The sequence below is a fragment of the Podarcis pityusensis genome (assembly GCF_964106645.2).
Source record: "Podarcis pityusensis genome assembly, chromosome: 12".
NCBI lineage: Eukaryota > Metazoa > Chordata > Lepidosauria > Squamata > Lacertidae > Podarcis > Podarcis pityusensis.
Genome location: NC_138037.1, coordinates 3,104,259 through 3,126,928, shown reverse-complemented (window position 1 = coordinate 3,126,928; position 22,670 = coordinate 3,104,259). Strand labels below are relative to the sequence as shown.

The 22,670-nt window shown below is 50.3% G+C and overlaps 1 pseudogene across 1 annotated transcript; it reads right to left on the bottom strand.

Moving 5' to 3' along the window:
• Positions 1–10,954: 10,954 nt before the first annotated feature.
• LOC308459123 (cyclin-dependent kinase 5 activator 1 pseudogene) lies at positions 10,955–15,132 on the bottom strand (annotated as a pseudogene). Its single transcript has one exon. The product of its transcript is annotated as a cyclin-dependent kinase 5 activator 1 pseudogene (transcript).
• Positions 15,133–22,670: the final 7,538 nt, after the last annotated feature.

Genomic DNA, 22,670 nt, shown 5'->3' with positions numbered 1-22,670 from the left:
CTGTTCTTGTGGAGTCTATTGTTGGAAAGCATATCTCTCAGCCGTCGATCTCTCCGTCTTCCTTCCCCCTCGTCCTCCAGCCTTGGCCCAACACATCCCTGGCAGGGCTTCTAAGGCTGAGTGCATCAGAACCAGGAAGGATGGGGAGACGACTCTGGGTTTGCTGGCCCTAAGAAACAGCAGCCTCATCTGGTCCAGCTAGCACTGACTGGCAGCAGCGCTCCAGGGTTTCTTCCTTTTTTAATTTTTTTAAATTAATTTTCAACATATCATTTTCAACAGTAATTCAACGTACTTTCATTTCTTGCACCATTTTTTTTTTTACTTCCATCAATCACATCTGAAAATTATCCAATCTATTCACCTAATATACATTTCATACTTCCACTATTGCATTTAACTCTCAAAACTAATATCTCTCTTCTTTCTCTGCTTTGCAATGTTTCATATATTTCTCCTTACAAAACTTCTTGCAGTCCTACTAGTGTAATTTGTCGATTACAGTGGCTCTGCAAATAGTTCGTATATTTCTTCCAATCTTCTGTGAATCTCTGGTCCCGCAGGTTTCGAATCCTTTCTGTCATTTTGTCCAATTCTGCATGTAACCCGAGGTACCACCTTACTGGATTTTTTTCTGCCACAGACTCTCCCAGCTCACTAAAACCTGTTATAGTGGTACCTCGGGTTACAGACGCTTCAGGTTACAGACTCTGCTAACTCAGAAATAGTGCTTCAGGTTAAGAACTTTGCTTCAGGATGAGAACAGAAATTGTGCTTTGGCGGCGTGGCAGCAGCAGGAGGCCCCATTAGCTAAAGTGGTGCTTCAGGTTAAGAACAGTTTCAAGTTAAGAACAGACCTCCAGAATGAATTAAGTACCGTATTTTTTGCTCTATAAGAAGCACCAGACCACAAGACGCACCTAGTTTTTGGAGGAGGAAAACAAGAAAAAAATAATTCTGAAACTCAGAAGCCAGAACAGCAAGAGGGATCGCTGTGCAGTGAAAGCAGCAATCCCTCTTGCTGTTCTGGCTTCTGGGATAGCTGCGCAGCCTGCATTCGCTCCATAAGACGCACACACACTTCCCCTTACTTTTTAGGAGGGAAAAAGTGAGTCTTATAGAGCAAAAAATACGGTACTTAACCAGAGGTACCACTGTACTTCTTCAGATTCTGACACCTCCTCTTTCCAGTCTTCTCCCTCTTCTCCTTTTCTCTACTCATTGTTGTCCCGCCACCCCTCCCCAGACTCTGCACCTTCTTCCCTTGGGGGTTCCCCAACCTGTTCCTTCCACCATTACTCTGTGTCCAACTGGCCCGTGATCCTGCATTGCATAAGGTAGCTTCCTACATTTCCTAAAACAACTACCGCAGGCTGCCCCAAAGCTGGCGCTCCCAGCTTTGGACTACAACTCCCATCAGCTGTGGTGGCTGAGGATGCTGGGAGTTGTAGTCCCAAATATGCTGATTGCATTCTGAGTTGCTGAGAGGTCCTCCTCTCCCAGATGGTGGGTTGATCTGACGTTTTGCATTCCAATTGTGATAACCTGGGACTTGGGCTGGGACTTGGAACCGGAGGCATCTCAGTCTGCACCGGATCCTTTGCCTTGGGCATCATCTGAACCAAGTCTGGGGCCTGATCCTGAAGAGCCCCAGTCTGCACAGGTTCCCCTGCAACAAACCCCAGCTGGGCTGAGTCCGGGGCCTGAGCCTGCCCTGGCTCCAGATGTGGGGATGACCTCGTTGCCTCCAGCTGGGCCATCACTTACAGGTGCTCCACTACCGGTTTGGTCAGGGGAGGCTGAGGCAGCCTCTGGGTCTTGTAACCCACCGACGTCCCCTGAGCTGCAGAGACTAAGGTCTGAGAGAAGGAGAGACCTGAGTACTCACAGAAGAAGAAGAAGAAGAGTTTGGATTTGATATCCCGCCTTTCACTCCCTTTAAGGAGTCTCAAAGCGGCTAACATTCTCCTTTCCCTTCCTCCCCCACAACAAACACTCTGTGAGGTGAGTGGGGCTGAGACACTTCAGAGAAGTGTGACTGGCCCAAGGTCACCCAGCAGCTGCATGTGGAGGAGCGGAGACGCGAACCCGGTTCACCAGATTAGGAGTCTATCGCTCTTAACCACTACACCGCACTGGCAGGAGGAGGGCTCGCCTTCAGGCGAGACAGGGAGGTGAGTCGCTGGGGGATCAGGACCGGCCGCTACCCCGACAAAGATAAAAGGCTGTTGGACCCCTCCCCAGGTTGCAGGAGCAACATTGCTGTACGCCAGATCCTGCCTGAGATCCTGTACCTGTCCTTGCCTGGTTTCCTGCCTCAAATCCTGCCTTGGCCCTGTTGGACTGGCACCTCGCGGAACCTCTGGATTCTGGACCAGTCCTGGACCGCGTTTCAAGGGTTACCCCCAGGCCCAGCGCACCGTTGTTTGTTCCAACCATCTCTTGCACATTTCTCAACTCGCTAGCACATCGCCTAGAGATTCAGGCATCTCACTAAATAAGGAGATTCTGACTAAACACTAGGAAGAACCTCCTGACTCCAAGATCTGCTCAACAGTAGAACGGTCTCCCTTGGGAGGTGATGGACTGTCCTTTATTGGACGTTTATAAGCAGAGGTTGGATGGCCACCTGTCAGGGATTCTTTAGTTATTGCAGGGGGTTGGACTGGAATGTCTCTGGGGGCTCCTTCCAACTCTACGATTCTATACTTCCCTGTTGACTTGTGGGTGTTGCTTTGGAGCAATCCACCCAACAGCCCTGCCCCACAGTAAGAGCTGCCTTGTGGTTACAGACATTAAATTCAGGTTTTGGGTTTTTTTCATTTCTGGCATTTCATTTTCTTTTTTAAAAAAAAAAAAACAGTTAACATTTCTTCCGATTTTATTTTATTTTGCATAAAGTGCCATGGTCAGCAATCACCACCCCACCCCACCCCGCCCCACAGAAATCTCCCCTTCCATTTTGCTCCCCGCAAATGATACAGGTCAATACTACGTAGAAATCAAACACTTAGGCAAGACTCAGATTGTAAATATCATACAAAGAGATTTCAAATGCCCTCTGGAAGAGGGTTGGGTTTGTTTTTCCAAAACTTTAAATATCTTTTGGGTTCCTCATTCAGCACAGGGCAGGCCTGGGATAGGCTAAACAGTCCTGGTTGTGTTTTGCAATCCAGCGTTCCTTGCAGACTGGAAGCCACTGGCCGGCTAAAGAAGAAGAAATTTTCCTTGCCTGAAAGGGCGAGGGGGGAGATTTTGAGGTCGCATTTTTGTCCCCCAAGCTCCCCTTGACCCCTGTTGAGAAAGTTGCTGGGGGAAAATCCCACCAGAGGAATCAATAGAGGTTTGAAAGAGCAACCGTTGCCTCGGTATTGAAAATAAACGTTCAGTCCTATTGCATCAGGAAAAGGAACGGTCCTGGTCATCTTGGTTTCCTAGTCCCAGGATGGAAAGCAGGAATAATCCAGCACATTTTTTTGCGGGGGACTCCCCATCCTTTTAAAATTACAAAGCAAACCGTTCCAAAAAAGAGGAAAAGGAACCACGGGGAGAGAAAGAAAGGCGGAAATTAAATAGATACATCTCAACATGCACAATGTCCATTTTCCCCACCCCACCCCTTTAGGAAAGCTATTTACATTATTATATCTACATATCAGCATTTCCACCGAAGGGGAACTTGCTGGGGGTTTTTAGCAGCAGATGAGTGGGATCAAAATCTCCCAGAGGCCCAAGAGTTAAAAGAGTCCCTTTGGCGGGGTGTGCGTTTATAGTCTCCAGGGGTTTACCCGACTGGCTTTTCCTGCTTTTTCGAGGACGGAGTTCTTCCCCCAGTCCAAATCTGTAGGTTACAACCATAATGGCCCAGACTGCATCCCTTGGCTAGGATGGGGCTAGCTTGGGCTATGCATAGGGCTCCCTGTATTTTCCCCTTAAATAAAATAATAATAATAATAATAATAATAATAATAATAATAATATCCACATGTCACCATCAAATTATGTGCCAACCACCGATGAATCCTGCAGCTTGTATCAACGATGCAAATTTGTAGGGGAAAGGACATGGGCCTTCTCTAGATGTAAGTGTGTCTTTCAAACCCATAAGGCCTAGAAGCTTGGCTTTCGTAAGGGAACCAAGGTTCTCAAGAGGTTTAATTTGGTGCCTGTGGTTGATTTCTGTGCTTGTTTGGTCATGGAATACACACACGGGCTTGGCTGTCCAAACAGATCACTTTCCACCACTTATGTAGGGATATTTCTTTGAGCGGGAAAAGTTATTCCCAGCTTGGCGCATCTGTCCCAGTCCTAGATCAGGGGTGTCGAGAAGCCGTTATCTGGATGAGCCCCGCGGTTGCAGAACCTGGATCTTTTATAAAAATAAGTCAACAGCCGAAGCCCATTATTACAGATAGCCTCATGTATAAAAATATAGGTGTACAGGTAGCAATACGGTTTGTGTGTGCCTCTATAATGCGACTTTTCCCCCCTCTCTCAATGCTGCTTCTCTCCAGCTACGTAAATATTCTATACAGAAGGACCCGGCACGTGTGTGGCAAGGCTTGGGGGCCAGAGCTCAGGGTTCAAACGCCTGTTTAAAGGGGTCCGATTCAGGAGGCTAGGAAAGATTCCCTTTCTCTTGCGGAACTGCTGTCAACTGGAACAGGGGTCAAGAACCTGCGGCCATGCAGGTGATGTTGGATGCTGAACTCTCACCGGCCCCAGGTGGAGTCTAATAATAATAATAATAATAATTTATTATTTATACCCCGCCCATCTGGCCAGGCCTCCCCAACCACTCTGGGCGGCTTCCAACAAAAGATTAAAATACAGTAATGCATCAAACATTAAAAGCTTCCCTAAACAGGGCTGCCTTCAGATGTCTTCTAAAAGTCTGGTAGTTGTTGTTCTCTTTAACATCTGGTGGGAGGGCGTTCCACAGGGCGGGCACCACCACCGAGAAGGCCCTATGCCTGGTTCCCTCTAACTTCGCTTCTCACAGGGAGGGAACCGCCAGAAGGTCCTCGGAGCTGGACCTCAGTGTCTGGGCTGAACCATGAGGGTGGAGACGCTCCTTCAGGTATACTGGACCGAGGCCGTTTAGGGCTTTCAAGGTCAGCACCAACACTTTGAATTGTGCTCGGAAACGTACTGGGAGCCAATGTAGGTCTTTCAACACTGGGGTTTGACATCATCTGGGCAACTGCAGGTTCTCCCTTCCCAGAGTCAGGACTTCTTTTCAGACGGAACTTGCGGCACCTCTCAGGTGAACACCACTGCCATTCTAAGAGAACGACAGAGGTGTTCATGGCGAGTTCCAGCACCTCTTTTTCTAGAAAAATAGCACTGCCTGGAGTAGACATTACTAGACTGGCCAGCGGTCTGGCTATGTTTAAGGCAGCTCAGTTTCATTTCTCTAAAGCTCTCATGTCAGCCTTCATCAACTGGGATGTTCCCCCATCCCAGATGTTTACGGACTCCAAATCCCATCGGTGTCGTGGTCCTGTTGTGCAGAGCTCGTTGGAGACAAGAGTCTCAGCATATGAAGTTGGTAGAGCATGAGGCTCTTAGTCACAAAACCAAGGGTCCAGATGTAGAACAGGAAGCAGCAAGGTAAGGCCAGGAACCACAGCATCCGAGAGCTCTGCTTAAGGAGGCAGAAGCCAGCTGATTCTCATCAGTGCCTTCTCCTCCGCTTCCTTGAAGGCTGATCAGCTACAGGTGAAGTCACTATGGCTTCTCCCCCTTCAGGCAGCTGTTCAGCAGGTGAAGCTGACTGCTGGCTCCTGACCATCAGCCCATCAGCCACTGATGGGTGTTGGAGTCCTAAACGTCTGGCGGACACCAGGTTGACGAAGGCTGGGTTCGCCCTGCTTGTGGAGCTGTCAATGTGGCAAGCGCAGGAAACGCTGGGTGGGGATTCTGTAGCTGGGATTCCTGCATTGCAGGCGGGGTTGGGCTGGATGACCTTGTGGGGTCCCTTTCAACTCTATGATTCTGCAACTCCCACCAGCCCCAGCATCAGACCACACGGCTTGATGGGAGCTGTGGTCCAAAACATCTGGGGGGCACCAAGTTGGCGAAGGCTGTCTTACGTAACACAGAGATTGGGGGCAGCTACCCTGGAACGAGTGACGCCTATTGCAAAACCGGAAAGGGCTTGCTCTCCCTGCCTGCAAAAAACAGGTGATGGACAATTACAGAACTGGGATCACATAGCAACTGGGATTGCAGTCCCCTCGCCGGCGAGGAAATTCTGCAGGACTTTTGGCTAGCCAAAGCAGAGAGGGCAAATATTTCACGGCCTCGGGCTTCAGGTCCTAGGTACGCCAGGGTTTTGCTGAGATTGATGGGGAAGTTCGATGTGACCGTCACATACACACCTCTCTATCTTTCTCAACCTCCCCCTTCTCCACAGGTCCTGCTGAATCTAAGAAGTACGACCTGCAGCAAAAAGTTGCAGCATGACACGTTTTGCCCCGCATTCCTGTCGCCCCATTCCATTCCCCCCAGTGAGAATTTTGCAACCACTGAGCATATATGATCTTCTCTGGGATGTTTTGAGGGCAACCCCGCTCCCCAGAGGGGGAGAAACTTGGGGCTTCTTGAAGCCTGGCGATGGCTTTCTATTTATGTGACGTTAGTTTGGGCTCCATCAAGACCCATCGTTTACAAAAGTTCACCATGAGCATATCTGTTTCCTCCTGCTATTCAATTCGAACTAAACAAACCCCTGTGTTGCAAAAGAGAATGTCGACAATGTTTAGGCAACACGACGACCATATACATACGTAATAGACAATCTTTATAGAATTCCTTCAAACAATAACAAGTTCAAACCGAAATCTTAGTCACAAAGTCTCTGGAAACCTTTAAATGAAGCGAGGTGCCAAACTTTGTTCGATGAAAGGTAAGCTGTGGAGTATTTGTGTATTCAGCAAATATAATGTCCAACACTGAACAGAGATTCCGGATATTGACTGCTGTTTCGTAGATCTTCGTCAGTGTGGTGGGAGAATATAGAATTGTTTCATAAACCCATCTTATTTCGAATGAATATATGTGAATGAAAATATCAAATGCTGTGGAGCATTCATCTCTGTTCAGTGTTGGACATTATATTTGCTGAATACACAAAGCTCCACAGCTTATCTTTCATCGTACAAAGTTTGGCACCTCGCTTCATTGAAAGGTTTCCAGAGACTTTGTGACTAATATTTCATTTTGAACTTGTTATTCTTTGAAGGAATTCTATAAGGATCGTCTATTACATATGTATGGAGGGACGTGGGTGGCGCTGTGGGTTAAACCACAGAGCCTAGGACTTGCCGATCAGAAGGTCGGCGGTTCAAATCCCCGTGAAGGGGTGAGCTCCCGTTGCTCGGTCCCTGCTCCTGCCAACCTAGCAGTTCGAAAGCACGTCAAGTGCAAGTTGATAAATAGGTACCGCTCTGGCAGGAAGGTAAACGGCGTTTCCGTGTGCTGCTCTGGTTCGCCAGAAGCGGCTTAGTCCTGCTGGCCACATGACCCGGAAGCTGTACGCCGGCTCCCTCGGCCAATAAAGCGAGATGAGCGCCGCAACCCCAGAGTTGTCCACGACTGGACCTAATGGTCAGGGGTCCCTTTACCTTTATTACGTATGTATATGGTCATCGTGTTGCCTAAACATTGTTGACATTCAATTCGAACTAAATGGATCTGTTCAGACGGCGAGGAGGATGCAGTCTGGCTTCTTGAATTAAAATGCGGGCGACCGTGTTTGGTGCAGAAGGGCATGCTTCTGTGGCCTGGGGACAGCAGACAGACCTGATCCGTAGTCCTGGCAGAAAAATGGCCTTACTAGATCAGACCAAAAAACCATCAAACCCAGAACCCTCTTTTCTACAGTGACCAAACTGATGTTTGCAACAAGGGATGAGAACCCAATCCCTCTTGCTTCATTGCTTGCCAAACAGTTAGAGTGTCAGACCGAGACCTGAGAGGGACCAGGGTTCGAATCACGACTCAGCCATGAAGCTCACTACCTCGCAGGGTTGTTGCGAGCCCAGCTTTGGCTGGGGAGGGCGGGATATAAATAAAATTTTATTATTATTATTATTAAATGAGGAGAGGGAGAGAACCAGCTTGAGCTCCCTGGATAAAAAGTTGGGATATAGTTCAACGAAATAAATAACTTGTTTTCCAGCAACTGGTAGTCAGAGGGATGCCCATCTCTTGAGACAAAAGGTAGCCGCCATTTTGTCCCACAAATTGTTTCTAGACTCCTTTTAGATCTGGTGGCAGATTTTCCACCCCAGGCGACGCCAAAATTTAGCACCCGGTACAGGCGAATGGTTTGTACCCCACCCCACCCCCCGTCCTAAATGGAGGTGTCGGCCAACACATTTCTCTGATGACCAATCAGAAGGGTCCGTGCTGCCTGCCAATCACAGGGCCTGATTTTTCTCCCATGAGGTTCCCAGTCCCTAGTCTCCATCCTCCCCTATATCGAATTGTGCTATTTAAAGAATAGCATTTGACTGCTTCCTGCCTCCCTTCGGTGACCTGCAAAAAAGGAAAATTCTGGGGGAATTTACTGAAGGTTTCTATAGACAAGCAAGAGACCTTTTAGCATAAGACTAGGACTTCATACCACGAAAAAGAAAGGTTTTGTTCCTTAATAAAGGAGCCCTTTCATCGGGTGAAGGAGTTAAAGGCTTTTTTCTTTTCTTTTCTTAAAGAAAACTCTAGATTCTGTCTCGAAACGCACACGCAACCTCTCTCTGCTGGTGGTTCAGCTGCAACCTCCAAATTTTGCCAGTTGCCATGGAAATCAACAAGAGATAATGTTATATATATGTACACAGGATTTTTTTTTTAAAAAAGGGAGGGAGGAAGAGGTCAAATTTCCTTTTCTCTCAAAATGCAGGCTAGTCGTGTGTCTGTGTATGAGAACTTTGATTTGTGTTTTATTTTATATTGTGTTTTTATGTTGCGAGTCGCCCTGAGATCTGCGGATGAAGGACAGTATACAAATTTTAATAATAATAATAATAGGCATGAAGACTCCCTGTCTGAGGCCCTGCCGGACTGTGAGGACAATATTGGGCTCCCTCAGCCTCCGCCAACCAGGTGCCCTCTAGATCTTTGGGAGCTGCAAAACATTCGGAGGGTGCCAAGTTGGCAAAGGCTGGGCCTGACTTGGCTAGCTGGACCAGTTGCCCGAGTCCTTGCAAGGCGGCTTCCTCTGTTCAACTACAATTCCCAGGGTTCCTTGGGGCAGGAGCTACGGGTGACCAGGTGCCACACACAAATTGGGTTCCTGGGTCTTTATTTAGGCAGCAGATGAGAACATCTGGGCCTTCTTCCCATCCCAGTTGCCATGATGCTGTTGCTACGTGGGATGAGAAGCTAACAAAAAGGCTGGTCACCTGACCAGGGGCTGGGAGACGGGCAGGCCAACCGGCCAATCCAGGCCATTCTTGCTACCAGGGCACCAGACCCCTGCATCTCCTTATAAGGAGGCTCTGAAGAGAGCCAGGGTGGCCTAGTGGTTAGAGCGTCGGCCCAGGACCTGGAGAGACGCAGGTTCGAATCCACATTTGACCACGAAGTTGGGTGATGCTCGCCACTGATCAGTCTCGCCTACTTTACAGGGTTGTTGTGGCGACGAATTGGGGAGGGGGTGAAGAACTATGTATGCCCCCTTGATATCTTTGGAGGAAAAGGTATAAACCTCATACATATCTCAATGTTTGCTGCTTCCCGAAATGGCAGTTTGGGAGGGGGGCGAGCCTCCATCTTGGAGCCCGAAGGCACCGATTGGGAGTGGGGGAGAATATAATAATATAATAATTTGTTATTTATACCCTGCCCATCTGGCTGGGCTTCCCCAGCCACTCTGGGCGGCTTCCAACAAAATATTAAAGTACCGTAATACATCAGACATTAAAAGCTTCCCCAAACAGGGCTGCCTTCAGATGTCTTCTAAAAGTTTGGTAGAAGAATAATATGAGGGGTCCACTTGCAAATTGGGGAGCAACTGAGGTTGAGCGAGAGAAAACGCAGGCCATGTTAGCTTGCCTACTGTCAGCATGAACTATCCAACGCCACTGTGACTTCCTTCCAACTATATCTTATGCCAGCCTTTGCCAAATGGGCTGCTTCGAACTACAACTCCCATGATGCTCTGCTCACCTGCTTGGCAATTTCCGTGAGGATTCCATCAAATAACAAAGGGAATCTGCCCTGCTGACTTCTTCCACTTATCCATCAGGCTAACTATCTGCATCCCAGCTAGTTGTTACAAAAACTGGTTGCCTGAGCTAGCTTTTTTTTATTCCTCCTCCCTCCTCCTCCTCCAACTCTTTTTCCTTTTGTGCTGTGTCTGTCAGACTATAATCTTGCAGGCAGGACTGGGCTTTTTAAAATCTCCCTGTAAACATCGTCCTCTCCCTAGGGAACGGCAGCTCTGTGATGGCCAGCAGGGAATTTCCAGCAGCTTCAAAAAACTAAGTTTTCCAGGAGTCGTTTGGGGAAGAAGCAACCGCTAAACGGGTTCGAAACTGGTGGGGCCTTGTCTGCAGACCCAGGGAATCTACACTTCCACGCGGAAAGAGCAGAAAATGTCCAAGCTAATGTCAGAGGCAGATATAGGTCAGAGCAACTGGTTTCACAGCACAGCAAGTATGACATAGTGAACTGAGCAAAAGGGAAGGTGAGAGGCTTGGATGGGTACCAATTTTTGGCCTTGCACAGAGCATCGCTAAAATTTGAAAGACCGAAGTCGTCCCCCCACAACCCAACAAAGGCACATTGACCCTCAGCACATTGCAAAGGATCTTTGGGTGCCTTTACGGGGTCTCACACTGCTTCTCTGGCGTCCCCAATAATACTGCAGCCTGCAAGCGATCGCTTTGGTCATCTGTGTGGTCATCCCAGCCGTGACAACACATCCTAAGGTAAAGGTAAAGGGACCCCTGACCATTAGGTCCAGTCGTGGCCGACTCTGGGGTTGCGGCGCTCATCTCGCTTTATTGGCCGAGGGAGCCGGCGTACAGCTTCTGGGTCACGTGGCCAGCATGACTAAGCCGCTTCTGGCGAACCAGAGCAGCGCACGGAAACGCCGTTTACCTTCCCGCCGGAGCGGTACCTATTTATCTACTTGCACTGGTGTGCTTTTGAACTGCTAGGTTGGCAGGAGCAGGGACCGAGCAACGGGAGCTCACCCCATCGCGGGGATTCGAACCGCCGACCTTCTGGTCGGCAAGTCCTAGGCTCTGTGGTTTAACCCACAGCGCCATCCGCGTCCCATACAACACATCCTAGAAGGCTTTAAAAGAGGGCTGGACCAAATCACAGGAAGAGGAGAGGGCTATCGACGGCTACTAGACTCAGCCCCCAGAGGCAGCAATGATTCTGAATACCAGGTGCTAGGAACCGCAGGAAGGGAGATCGCTCCTGTGTTCGAATCCTGCTCCCAGGCTTCTCACAGGCATCTGGGAGAACAGGATGCTGGACTAAATACGCCATTGGTCTGATCCAGCAAGCTCTCCTTATGTACTCACCCTACTTTGCAAATAATTCTGCCCTTCATTAAGGGTCCCCCGCATAAACTGCCAGCACAAGGGACTCCACCGGGACCCCCCTGTGAGGGTTAGGGGACCGTGACCTTTGCTGTGGTCGCAATCCAGATTCAGGGCCTGGAGTTTGTAGTTTACAGGGCAAAGGAGGGGTCCCATGGAAACATGAGGGGCCTCCTCTTTTTGCAATGCAAGGTGCGATCACAGGGGGGTCAGTTCTGGATCTGCAGTGGGTCCTGTTCCCCTTGTGTCGGAGACCCTGATCCTGATCAGACCCTATTGGCTGTCTTCGGGGGGGGGGGGGGGAGACAGTGACCCTGAACTTAAGAAGCAGATTGATGGAGATCAGGTGACGTGCAGTGTGGTCCTTACTCAGAATTCATTGCGCGGCCCCTCAATTTCCCCACCTCTTTCCTCCCTCTGCTCCCCACCGCAGAACTAAACTCCAAAGAGTAGCCAAAGCCCGAGGGTCAGGCCTGTGTCTTCCACTCCTGCCTCGAAGGAACCCTTTCGCCATCCTTTTGTGCAAGCAACACACCCGATTCGACTCCAGGAGGGCAAGAGGCAGCCATTCTAATGAGGATGGGGAAATTCTAGCAGCGGTTGCAAACGGACCTGGTGCTGAAGGCAGTGCTGAGAGCTGAGCAAGGGCAGCAGGACCCCCAGAGCCAAAAAAAGGGGTCTGGAAATGCAGGGGAAGGAGCTAGCCTCCTTAAAAAAATAAAAATAAACGAAGTACAAATGGTGGTACCTCCACACTTAATTAGTGCCCAAAGCGAACGGGCAGACCTGCAGATTTGCTTCTCCCTGTGTGTTCGCCTCGTAGACCCAACCCAATTTTCAAAAATTATTTTCCTGCTCCCCAGATCTTTCCGCTCACCCCCCACCACCCAAAGCTTTTTGGGAAGTTCCAAAAAAAAATCAGAATAAATGACACCAAGGGGTATAGGAAACCCCTTCTGGCCTTTTCAAAAAACAGTGGCAGAGGTCCAGATACCTTTGTAGGTTCCTCCCTCGTTGCTTTATATTAAAAAAGAAAAAAGCTCTGACAGACAGACAGACGGATAGATTTCTGAGCATTCCACCTCCACCCACCTCGTCCAACACCTTCCTTGAGCCCGTCTGACTCACTGCAGCAAGCAGAGAAAGCAGTTGTCTGTTTTGGCAAAGGCCTGGCCTCAGAAGGAGGCCTCCGGGCCACCAAGCATCCATTGCCCTCCAGGGACCAGGAAGGAACAGGTGAATCTGGCCAGGTCCCTGGTCCTCGCCAGGAGAACCAGTCACCGGTCCAGGATGCGAGCAAAGTCTTCCCTCTTGGCGTTGCCCTCGTTCTTGAGGTCAGCGAAGACCTGGGTGAAGTAGTGTGGGTCGGCGTTGATCCGAAGCATCTTGGAGCTCATGGCGTTGATGATGCGCAGGCAGCGGTTCCAGAAGACATCTTTGGAGGCTTCCACCAGGAAGGGCTTCAGCGGGTAGGAGATCTCGTTGCCCATGTAGGAGTAGGAAAGGTAGAGGCAGGTGAGCAGGGCGGCCTGCAGCTCGTGCTCGCTGGCCACCGCGTCCCCGTCGATCATCTCGCGGCACAGCAGGTAGACGAAGACCACGTTGGCCGGGGTGACGAAGGCCTGGTCTTGCCAACCCTGCAACAGCAGGGAGCGGTCCACGCTGCGGAGCCACAGGATGGGCTCGGTGGGCGACAGGTGCTTCAGCCGGAAGCAGCGGCGGCACAGGAACTCACCCAGGCACTTCAGCAACTCGCTGGTGGACGCCTGGACAATCACCCGCCGGGGGGACGACGCGGTGCCTCCGCCCACCACGCCAGGCTTGAGCGTGCCGGAGGATCGCTTGGAGCTGAGGGGTGCCAGCGGCGGCTCGGCCCCGTCGAAGCTGGCGAGGTTGGCGCAGGAGAGGGACTTCTTGACGTTCTCCTGGTTCAGTTGGGCCACGTCCTTGGAGTGGCCGTAGTTGCCGTTGTTCTTCGACGGGCCCTTGCTGCCACCGCCGCCACCCCGCGACCCCTTTTTCTTGGTCGAGGCCACTAGCCGTTTCCAGGTCAAGGCCGGGATGAACATGGAGTGTCTCTTGAGCCCCTTCTCGGCCTTTTGCCCGCCGCCCCCGCTGCTGCCCTTGGCGCCCGCCAGGCCGGGGTAGTGCGCCAGCGAGCTGGAGGAGCCGTCGTCGTAAAGGCTGGTTTTCCGCAGGCCCGGAGAGAGGGACAACACAGTCCCCATGGCGTCAGAGGGAAGGGAAGGGGAAAGAGGGGGCGCTGGGATGGAGCAGGCAGGCGAGGGGCTGAGTCAAAGGACCCCAGGCCCACTACAAGCGACCACCAGCAGGAGCCCAGGCCTCATGGCCGGATTCTGCCTCGGTGGGGTGTTCTCGCCTGGACTGGCCCCTGGAAGCAAAGTCTCCTCCTGCCTTGCAAGGGATGGGCTGCCAGACCAACGTGGCCAAACACACCTAGCCGGAGTGGGGAGACTTATCGGTGTTGCACCAGCGTCGTGGCCTCAGTGCCTGTGGCGCTTCTCATCCTGCAACTGCTGCTCCAGTCCACCCATTTGCAAACTTGCACACTCGGTTTCCAGTGCGCACCTTTACTGCGTCCTGGGAATAATTCCGGGTTTTGCAACTCAGTTTCCAGCTGCTGCAAAAAGCCCCGGCGCTCCTTTGACGGCCAGGCGGATTGCAAAGCTTGCAGGTGTCGTGTGTGTGAGAGCGGGGGTGCCTCCTGCCCCTCCCCCCCGATGGAGGAAATCCTTGCTGGTCAAAGCTGGTGGTTGGAGACAGGGCGCGCGCAGACGTCCCCAAGCGTTGCTGCGGAAAGGTGCTGTTGCAAAACCCCAACTGCAACTGGGGAACCCGGTGGGAATCGATTCCCTTCCCCCCCACCCCCACTGACCTCTTTTTTAAAAAAACCTAGATCCTGTCCGATCGGTCCCCAGACGGACTCCTCCCGCCGCCGCCGGGGGGCGCCATGCCGTTTTCCTTCTCTTTAGTCCCTGGAAGAAGGCGCTTCTGCTGCACCCCTGGGGCTGCGTGTGGGGTGCTGCTGGCTCCCCGTCCCCCCCCCCGTCTTCCTTGCAAACGACGGATGGGGCCCCCGGGGCGGTCAGATCCTGCGCTCTCCCGACCACCACGACGCTGCTGCTGCTGCTGCCGCAATCGCGCCCGGCCGCCCCTTCTCCGGTGCCATCCAAGAGGAGCGATGGGGCTCTTGTGGGGCGGAGAGGAAAATCCGGATTTCCCCCAGGAGAGGTGGTGGTGGTGGGGTTTAAGTGGGGGGGGGGGAAGCGTGCAGATGCGCAGAGCCTCCGCCGCAGGAAGGATGCTGAGAGCCAAACGCCGGTTCGAAAGGAGAGCGAGCTGTGCAACCCGGGATCCTCTTCCAGCAGTGCGGATGGTCCGTGTTATTTTTGGGATGCGGGGCTGCGGAGCCTGGAAGCGACCGATCTCCCTCCGGGGCTCCTCGCCGGCGGCTGCCTTTGGACTCGCCGCCTGTCTGGCAGCGTCGGATGGGGATGAAGCAATGAGATGCAAAGGGGGGGGGGAGAGGAGGGAGGGAAAAGGAGGAGGAGGAGAGGGATGGTCCAGGGATGCTTAGCGCCGGGATGCCAAACGCGCAGGCAAAGAGGATGGAGGGAGCCTCGTCTCTCGGGCTCCCCCCGCTGGCCCACCGCGGGAATTGCAAGGGAGCTTCCGGAATGCCGAGTCACAGCGCCGGCCCATCCTTCTTAGAATGACAGGGGCACCCCAGGGTCATCTAGTCCAACCCGCTGCAATGCAGGAATCTCAGCTAAATGATAATGGAATTATAGAGTTGGAAGGGACCCTTAAGGGTCATCTAGTCCAACCCGCTGCAATGCAGGAATCTCAGCTAAATGATAATGGAATTATAGAGTTGGAAGGGACCCTTAAGGGTCATCTAGTCCAACCCCCTGCAATGCAGGAATCTCAGCTAAATGATAATGGAATTATAGAGTTGGAAGGGACCTCTAAGGGTCATCTAGTCCAACCCCTTGCAATGCAGGGATCTCAACGCAAGCATCCATGCTGTATGGCTGCTTAATAATAATAATAATAATAATAATTTATTTTTGTACCCTGCCCATCTGGCTGGGTTTCCCCAGCCACTCTGGGTGGCGTCCAACTGAAGATTAAAAATACATCAAAATGTCACACATTAAAAACTTCCCTAAGCAGGGCTGCCTTCAGATGTCTTCTAAATGTCAGGTAGTTGTTTATCTCTTTGACATCTGAAGGGAGGGCGTTCCACAGAGCGGGTGCCACTACCGAGAAGGCCCTCTGCCTGGTTCCCTGTAACTTGGTTGTGTTCATAAACTCCCTGCAAAGCAATCGGTCTGAATGTTCAACAACCAGGTTTTCTGGAAGCGACCTGGGTATAAATGGAACGTTTAAACCTCCTTCTGCCTCCTTCTTTCCAGCCCTGGATAATCTATTCTAGAAGAATCAGCACCAGGAAGGTGATGTTTGGAAGTAATTAACTCTTTTTTTGGAGGGGGGGGGAGAGAAAAGAAGGGGGGAAACCCTCTTCCGCAGTAAAAATAGGCTCCTGCCTTCTGCTTGATTTTTCTATTTTGGTGGTGCCTTTGTCAGCAAGGAGAAGAAAGGGGAGGGAAGGAGCTGACAATATAAACAAGAAAACAAGCCCTTTTCCTTTTAATGTTAAAAGAGATGGTATATATCTAAAAGAGGACATTTCAGGACTAGGAGCGAGTTGCATAATCGCATGTGGGCTGGCCATATGAGGGATAATTGCATGGGAAGAATAGAGGGAGAGCAGCGAAGAGTCCCAAACAGCTGCTCTTGAACCATTTTTAGAGGATGTATCGGTGAGAAAGGGCAAAGGTGATGGACGGGCGAAGGGGGAAAGAGAATCAATAGGGGGAGAAGATCCTACAAAACAAATTGGCAAATTTGGAAGTGCTGCAAGATCGCTTTGTGACTGTCGAAGCCAAGCCCCTTGCAGCCACCCTACCGTCTAAGATTATAACAGCCTTTTCAGATTATATAATAATCTTACACTTATACGACAACAGTAATGGGGTGCATTGCAACAATCAAGGCAGAGCTCCATGTTCAGCTAGATCTGTATGTTCATAGATGGGAAAATCATGATTGTGGTCTACGATGAAGGGTGGTATACAAATTTAGAAAATAATAATAATGGTGATGATCTTCTTTCAGAGGGACTTAAGTTGTGTTTTCAGTGCTGCTTAGCCATTTATTTATTGCATTTATAGTTTTATGTGGGGCTACCTTTGAATGTAAGGGACACAGGTGGCGCTGTGGGTTAAACCACAGAGCCTAGGACTTGCCGATCAGAAGGTCGGTGGTTCGAATCCCCGCGACGGGGTGAGCTCCCGTTGCTCGGTCCCTGCTCCTGCCAACCTAGCAGTTTGAAAGCACGTCAAAGTTCAAGTAGATAAATAGGTACCACTCCGGCGGGAAGGTAAACGGCGTTTCCGTGCGCTGCTCTGGTTCGCCAGAAGCGGCTTAGTCCTGCTGGCCACATGACCCAGAAGCTGTACCCAGAAGCTTCCTTGGCCAATAAAGCGATATGAGCGCCGCAACCCCAGAGTTGGCCACGACTGGACCTAATGGTCAGGGGTCCCTTTACCTGTACCTTTGAAGGTGACTTGGAAACTGCAATTAATCCAGAATGCGGCAGCTAGACTGGTGACTGGGAGCGGCCGCTGAGACCACATAACACCAGTCCTGAAACATTGGCTTCCAGTACATTCCGAGCACAATTCAGTGTTGGTGCTGACCTTTAAAGCCCTAAACGGCCTCAGTCCTGTATACCTGAAGGAGCGTCTCCACCCCCATCATTCTGCCTGGACACTGAGGTCCAGCTCCGAGGGCCTTCTGGCAGTTCCCTCACAGGGAACCAGGCAGAGGCCTTCTGAGTAGTGGCACCTGCCCCATGGAACACCCTCCCAGCAGATGTCAATAAACAACTATTATACTTTTAAAAGACAACTGAAGGTGGCCCTGTTTAGGGAAGCTTTTAATGTCTGATACTGTATTGTTTTCAATATTCGGTTGGAAGCCGCCCAGAGTGGCTGGGGAAACCCAGCCAGATGGGCGGGGTAGAAATAATATATTATTATTATTATTATTATTATTATTATTTTATATCCTACCCTAGCAATAGCGGGTCCAATCAGGCGGTTTCTGCACATGCTGCTGACGGACATGAGGGCCAGATGGGGCTTGTCAATCTGGGAAGTGAGCCCCTCTAAGAGAAGTAAGACTCTGATCCTGAACCTCCACAGCCTTGTGGCTATATACTTGCTTGGGAGTAAACCCCCAAGGAAAAATCCATACCCACTGCCTTGAGGGATATATTTGGGAGAACAAAAGGCTCGGAAGTAAACCCTACACAAATCTGGAATGGAGTTCCAGCAACTCCTGTAGCCAAGCCAGTGCCAAACGCCTTGCTCTGCTTTCCTTTGGTCCCCATCAGTGAGGCTGAGAGGGAGGTCTTGCCGTCTGGGCAGCCCAGGACCTCCAGACCTACTGGCCAGGCTTGTTCCCCAGGGATGGTCACTTCAGTGGTGCTAACACAGCAAAAACAACACAGGAGTCAGCAGTTACCAGTTTGATCCCTTGTAGGCGAACTCCATTGTCTCTTGAGACAGATTGATGCCCATGAATCCTACACTTTTCTGCAAGGGGCTCAAGGTGGCGTACATGGATCTCGCCCTCATCATTTTAATAATAATAATAACAATAATTTATTATTTATACCCCGGCCATCTGGCTGGGTTTCCTCAGCCACCTTAATCCCCACAACATCGCTGTCAGGTAGGTTAGACACATTGACTGCCCCAGGGAGCTTCCTGGCTGAGAGTGAAACTGGTCTTTCCCGGATCCTAGTCCATGGGCAGGCAAACTAAGGCCCGGGGGACGGATCCGGCCCAATCACCTTCTAAATCTAGCCCGCGGATGGACCGGGAACCAGCGTGTTTTTACATGAGTTGCATCTTAAAAAGCAGAGACATCACCTTGCCAACAAAGGTCCGCATAGTTCAAGCTATGGTTTTCCCAGTAGTGATGTATGGAAGTGAGAGCTGGACCATAAAGAAGGCTGATCGCCAAAGAATGGATGCTCTTGAATTCTGGTGCTGGAGGAGACTCTTGAGAGTCCCATGGACTGCAAGAAGATCAAACCTCTCCATTCTGAAGGAAATCAGCCCTGAGTGCTCACTGGAAGGACAGATCGTGCAGCTTAGGCTCCAGGACTTTGGCCACCTCATGAGAAGAGAAGACTCCCTGGAAAAGACCCTGATGTTGGGAAAGATGGAGGACACAAGGAGAAGGGGACGGCAGAGGACGAGATGGTTGGACAGTGTTCTCAAAGCTACCAGCATGAGTTTGACCAAACTGCGGGAGGCAGTGGAAGACAGGAGTGCCTGGCGTTCTCTGGTCCAGGGGGTCACAAAGAGTCGGATACGACTAAACGACTAAACAACAACAACAACAACAACAACAACAAGAATGTGTCCTTTTGTTTAAAATGCATCTCTGGGTTATTTGTGGGGTTTGCCTGGTGTTTTTACATGAGTAGAATGTGCGCTTTGATTTAAAATGCATCTCTGGGTTATTTGTGGGGCATAAGAATTCTTTCTTTCTTTTCAAAATGTAGTCTGGCCCCCCACAAGGTCTGAGGGAGAGTGGACCGGGCCCCTGCTGAAAAAGTTTGCTGACCCCTGTTAAACACACCAACTGCTGCACCACCCAATACTTATCCCAAGAGTATTATTTTAATATCATATACTGCACGGCAAGAAAAGAACATGCAGTTAAGAGAATGACCACCTTCGGAAGCTATCTTAGGTTTTAACAACAGAGGTATTGTATCTAAAATACAGTGATACTTCGGGTTAAGAACTTAATTCATTCTGGAGGTCTGTTCTTAACCTGAAGCACCACTTTAGCCTATGGGGCCTCCTGCTGCCACCACACCGCCAGAGCACGATTTCTGTTCTCATCCTGAAGCAAAGTTCTTAACCTGAGGTACTATTTCTGGGTTAGCAGAGTCTGTAACATGAAGCATCTGTAACCTGAGGTACCACTGTATACTAAATTTTCCAAGGGCTACATGGCACTTGGTTGCTTTTGTTGCAATAGAATCATATGACTGGTGCTTCCCTTCTGCATCCAAGCTCTGGGATCCCAAACATTTTTGCCACCCGCAAGTCTGGACCAAACCTCAGGATGCTCATTTGAAATTGAGGATCTCCATTGCCACCCGCTGATCTACCAAGATCACTGCACCGTTAACAGCATTCCCTGAAGTTGCCGCTGGCATTGGTTTATCGCAGATTTATTAGAATCATAGAATCGCATCCCCTCCAACCTTTCCCCCATGGAAATAGGGGCGTCCTAAGGAAAAGTGAGGGATGCGGGTGGCGTGTGGGTTAAACCACAGAGCCTAGGACTTGCCGATCAGAAGGTGGGCAGTTCGAATCCCCGCAACGGGGTGAGCTCCCGTTGCTCGGTCCCTGCTCCTGCCAACCTAGCAGTTCGAAAGCACGTCAAAGTGCAAGTAGATAAATAGGTAGCGCTCCGGCGGGAAGGTAAACGGTGTTTCCGTGCGCTGCTCTGGTTTGCCAGAAGTGGCTTAGTCATGCTGGCCACATGACCCGGAAGCTGGACGCCGGCTCCCTCGGCCAATAAAGCGAGATGAGCGCTGCAACCCCAGAGTCGGTCACAACTGGACCTAATGGTCAGGGGTCCCTTTACCTTTAAGGAAAAGTGGGACATTCCGGGATAAAATCAGAAACCGGGACTGGGCTTCTGTAAATCCGGGACTGTCCCTGGAAAATAGGGGCTGACTGAAGGGACAGGATACCCAAATCCTGTCTGTGAAATCACCCCAGGCTTCAATAATCCAACCTGGCCTCAAAACTGTCCAAAATTCCCTTTCTCTCTCCTAAAATCCACAGCTACAGCTTTTCTGTGGATTCTCACAAGATGACTGTTCAAAAGGCAAAATGTTACTTTTAAAGGCTAATGAATAGGCTCTGTTCATAGCAGGCCTGGGAAATGAATCTTATCTCATTCTAGTTGCAACTTCTTGGACATGCTTGGACATTCTGAACCACTCTCACTCCCCTTTCCTGGGAAGGGTGCCAAGAGTCCACAATAGTCCCAAGACAGCTTTCTGTTCATGCTCAGAGGAACTCATGGGGCAGGACTCCTGGGAAAAGGAGGAGAAAGGGGGAGGGAACTGGAAAGGGGTATATATGCTTGTGCACATGACTGTGAACTTCGTGCATGCTTTTTGTGAACTATCACACTTGCTCCTTCTACCAGTTCATGGATGGTAGAAATAAAAGCCTTTTCTCCGAAACTATTCCTTGAGTGTCTGTTTGACTCTCACTTCCCTTTCCCGGGCGAAATATTTTTCCCACCCGAGGGCAAAGCCTCAAGGCTACATGACAATGCAAAAAATTTAGAGACAACACAAAAAAGCCAGAAGAGGGAAGGAGGGAAGTCAGCTCTTAAGAGCAAGTGTAAATGTAATTGTAATGTAATGTGTGTATTAGTGCCTGGCGTGCTCTGGTCCATGGGGTCATGAAGAGTCGGACACAACTAAACAACAACAATGTGTGTATGTGTAGTATGTACAGTGGTAAGGTAAAGGTAAAGGGACCTCTGACCATTAGGTCCAGTTGTGGCCGACTCTGGGGTTGCGGCGCTCATCTCGCTTTCTTGGCCGAGGGAGCTGGTCGTGTGGCCAGCATGACGAAGCCGCTTCTGGCGAACCAGAGCAGTGCACGGAAACGCCGTTTACCTTCCCGCCGGAGCGGTACCTATTTATCTACTTGCACTGGTGTGATTTCAAACTGCTAGGTTGGCAGGAGCAGGGACTGAGCAATGGGAGCTCACCCCGTTGCGGGGATTTGAACCACTGGCCTTCTGATCGGCAAGTCCTAGGCTCTGTGGTTTAACCCACAGCGCCACCCGCGTCCATGTACAGTGGTACCTCAGGTTAAGTACTTAATTTGTTCCGTTTTGTTATTGCAAAATTAATGAATGTTAGAGTGATTTTGGATTGAAATTAAGTGGCTTCTAGCTGTATAGGCTTTAAAGTTATAAATAGATTAAGATCAAGGATTAGGATTAAAAAGGTTAAAAGAATGGAAAATTGGTTTTTAATAGGTAAAAATTTAATGTTATATTATATTAAGATTGAGGACTGGGATTAAAAAGGAGGGAAAGGAATTGCTGGACTAACAAGCTGAATTGGAATACAGAAGAGGGAGGTATGAGGAGGTCCGGGAAACAAGTAAATGTAAAAGTAGTGATGAAAAGATGGAATTGTTTTTAACTGTTTTTTCTTTTTTCTTTTTGTATTTTGTATTGTGTACTTTTCTTTATATTCTTGAATTTTTCTTTTTTTGTTGATGCGATTTTTTCTTTGTGAAACGTTAATAAATATCATTTTTAAAAAAAAAAATAAGTACTTAATTTGTTCTGGAGGTCTGTTCTTAACCTGAAACTGTTCTTAACCTTGAGCACCACTTTAGTTAATGGGGTTTCCCACTGCTGCTGCGCCGCCAGAGCACGATTTCTGTTCTCATCCTGAAGCAAAGTTCTTAATCCGAGGTACTATTTCTGGGTTAGCGGAGTCTGTAACCTGAAGCGTCCGTAACCTGAGGTACCACTGTACTTATAAAACTAATGAAGATTACCATGGGGGTAAAAAAAAGGAAAATAGGGTCTGGAATCACAGAAAGGGACCCCTGAGGGTCATCTAGTCCACCCCCGCCCTGCAATGCAGGAATCCTGCGCACAGCTGTCCAGATGCGCTCCCTCAACACCTGCGCGGCCTTCAGCGGTTGCCGAACTACAACTCCCATCAGCCCCGAGCAAGCGCTGCCGGCGGCCGGGGCTTCTGGGAGTTGTAGTCCCCCGAGCGCCTTTCGCGCCCTCTTGGCGGCGTCCCCGGGAGCGGGAACTACGCTTCCCGTCAGGCGCCGCGGCTTCCGGCGGGGAGTGGGCGGGGCGCCGGAAGTTGGGCCGGGCCGGAGGAGCCCCTCAGCCGCCGCCGCCGCCGCCGCCGCCGCGTCCTCTTCC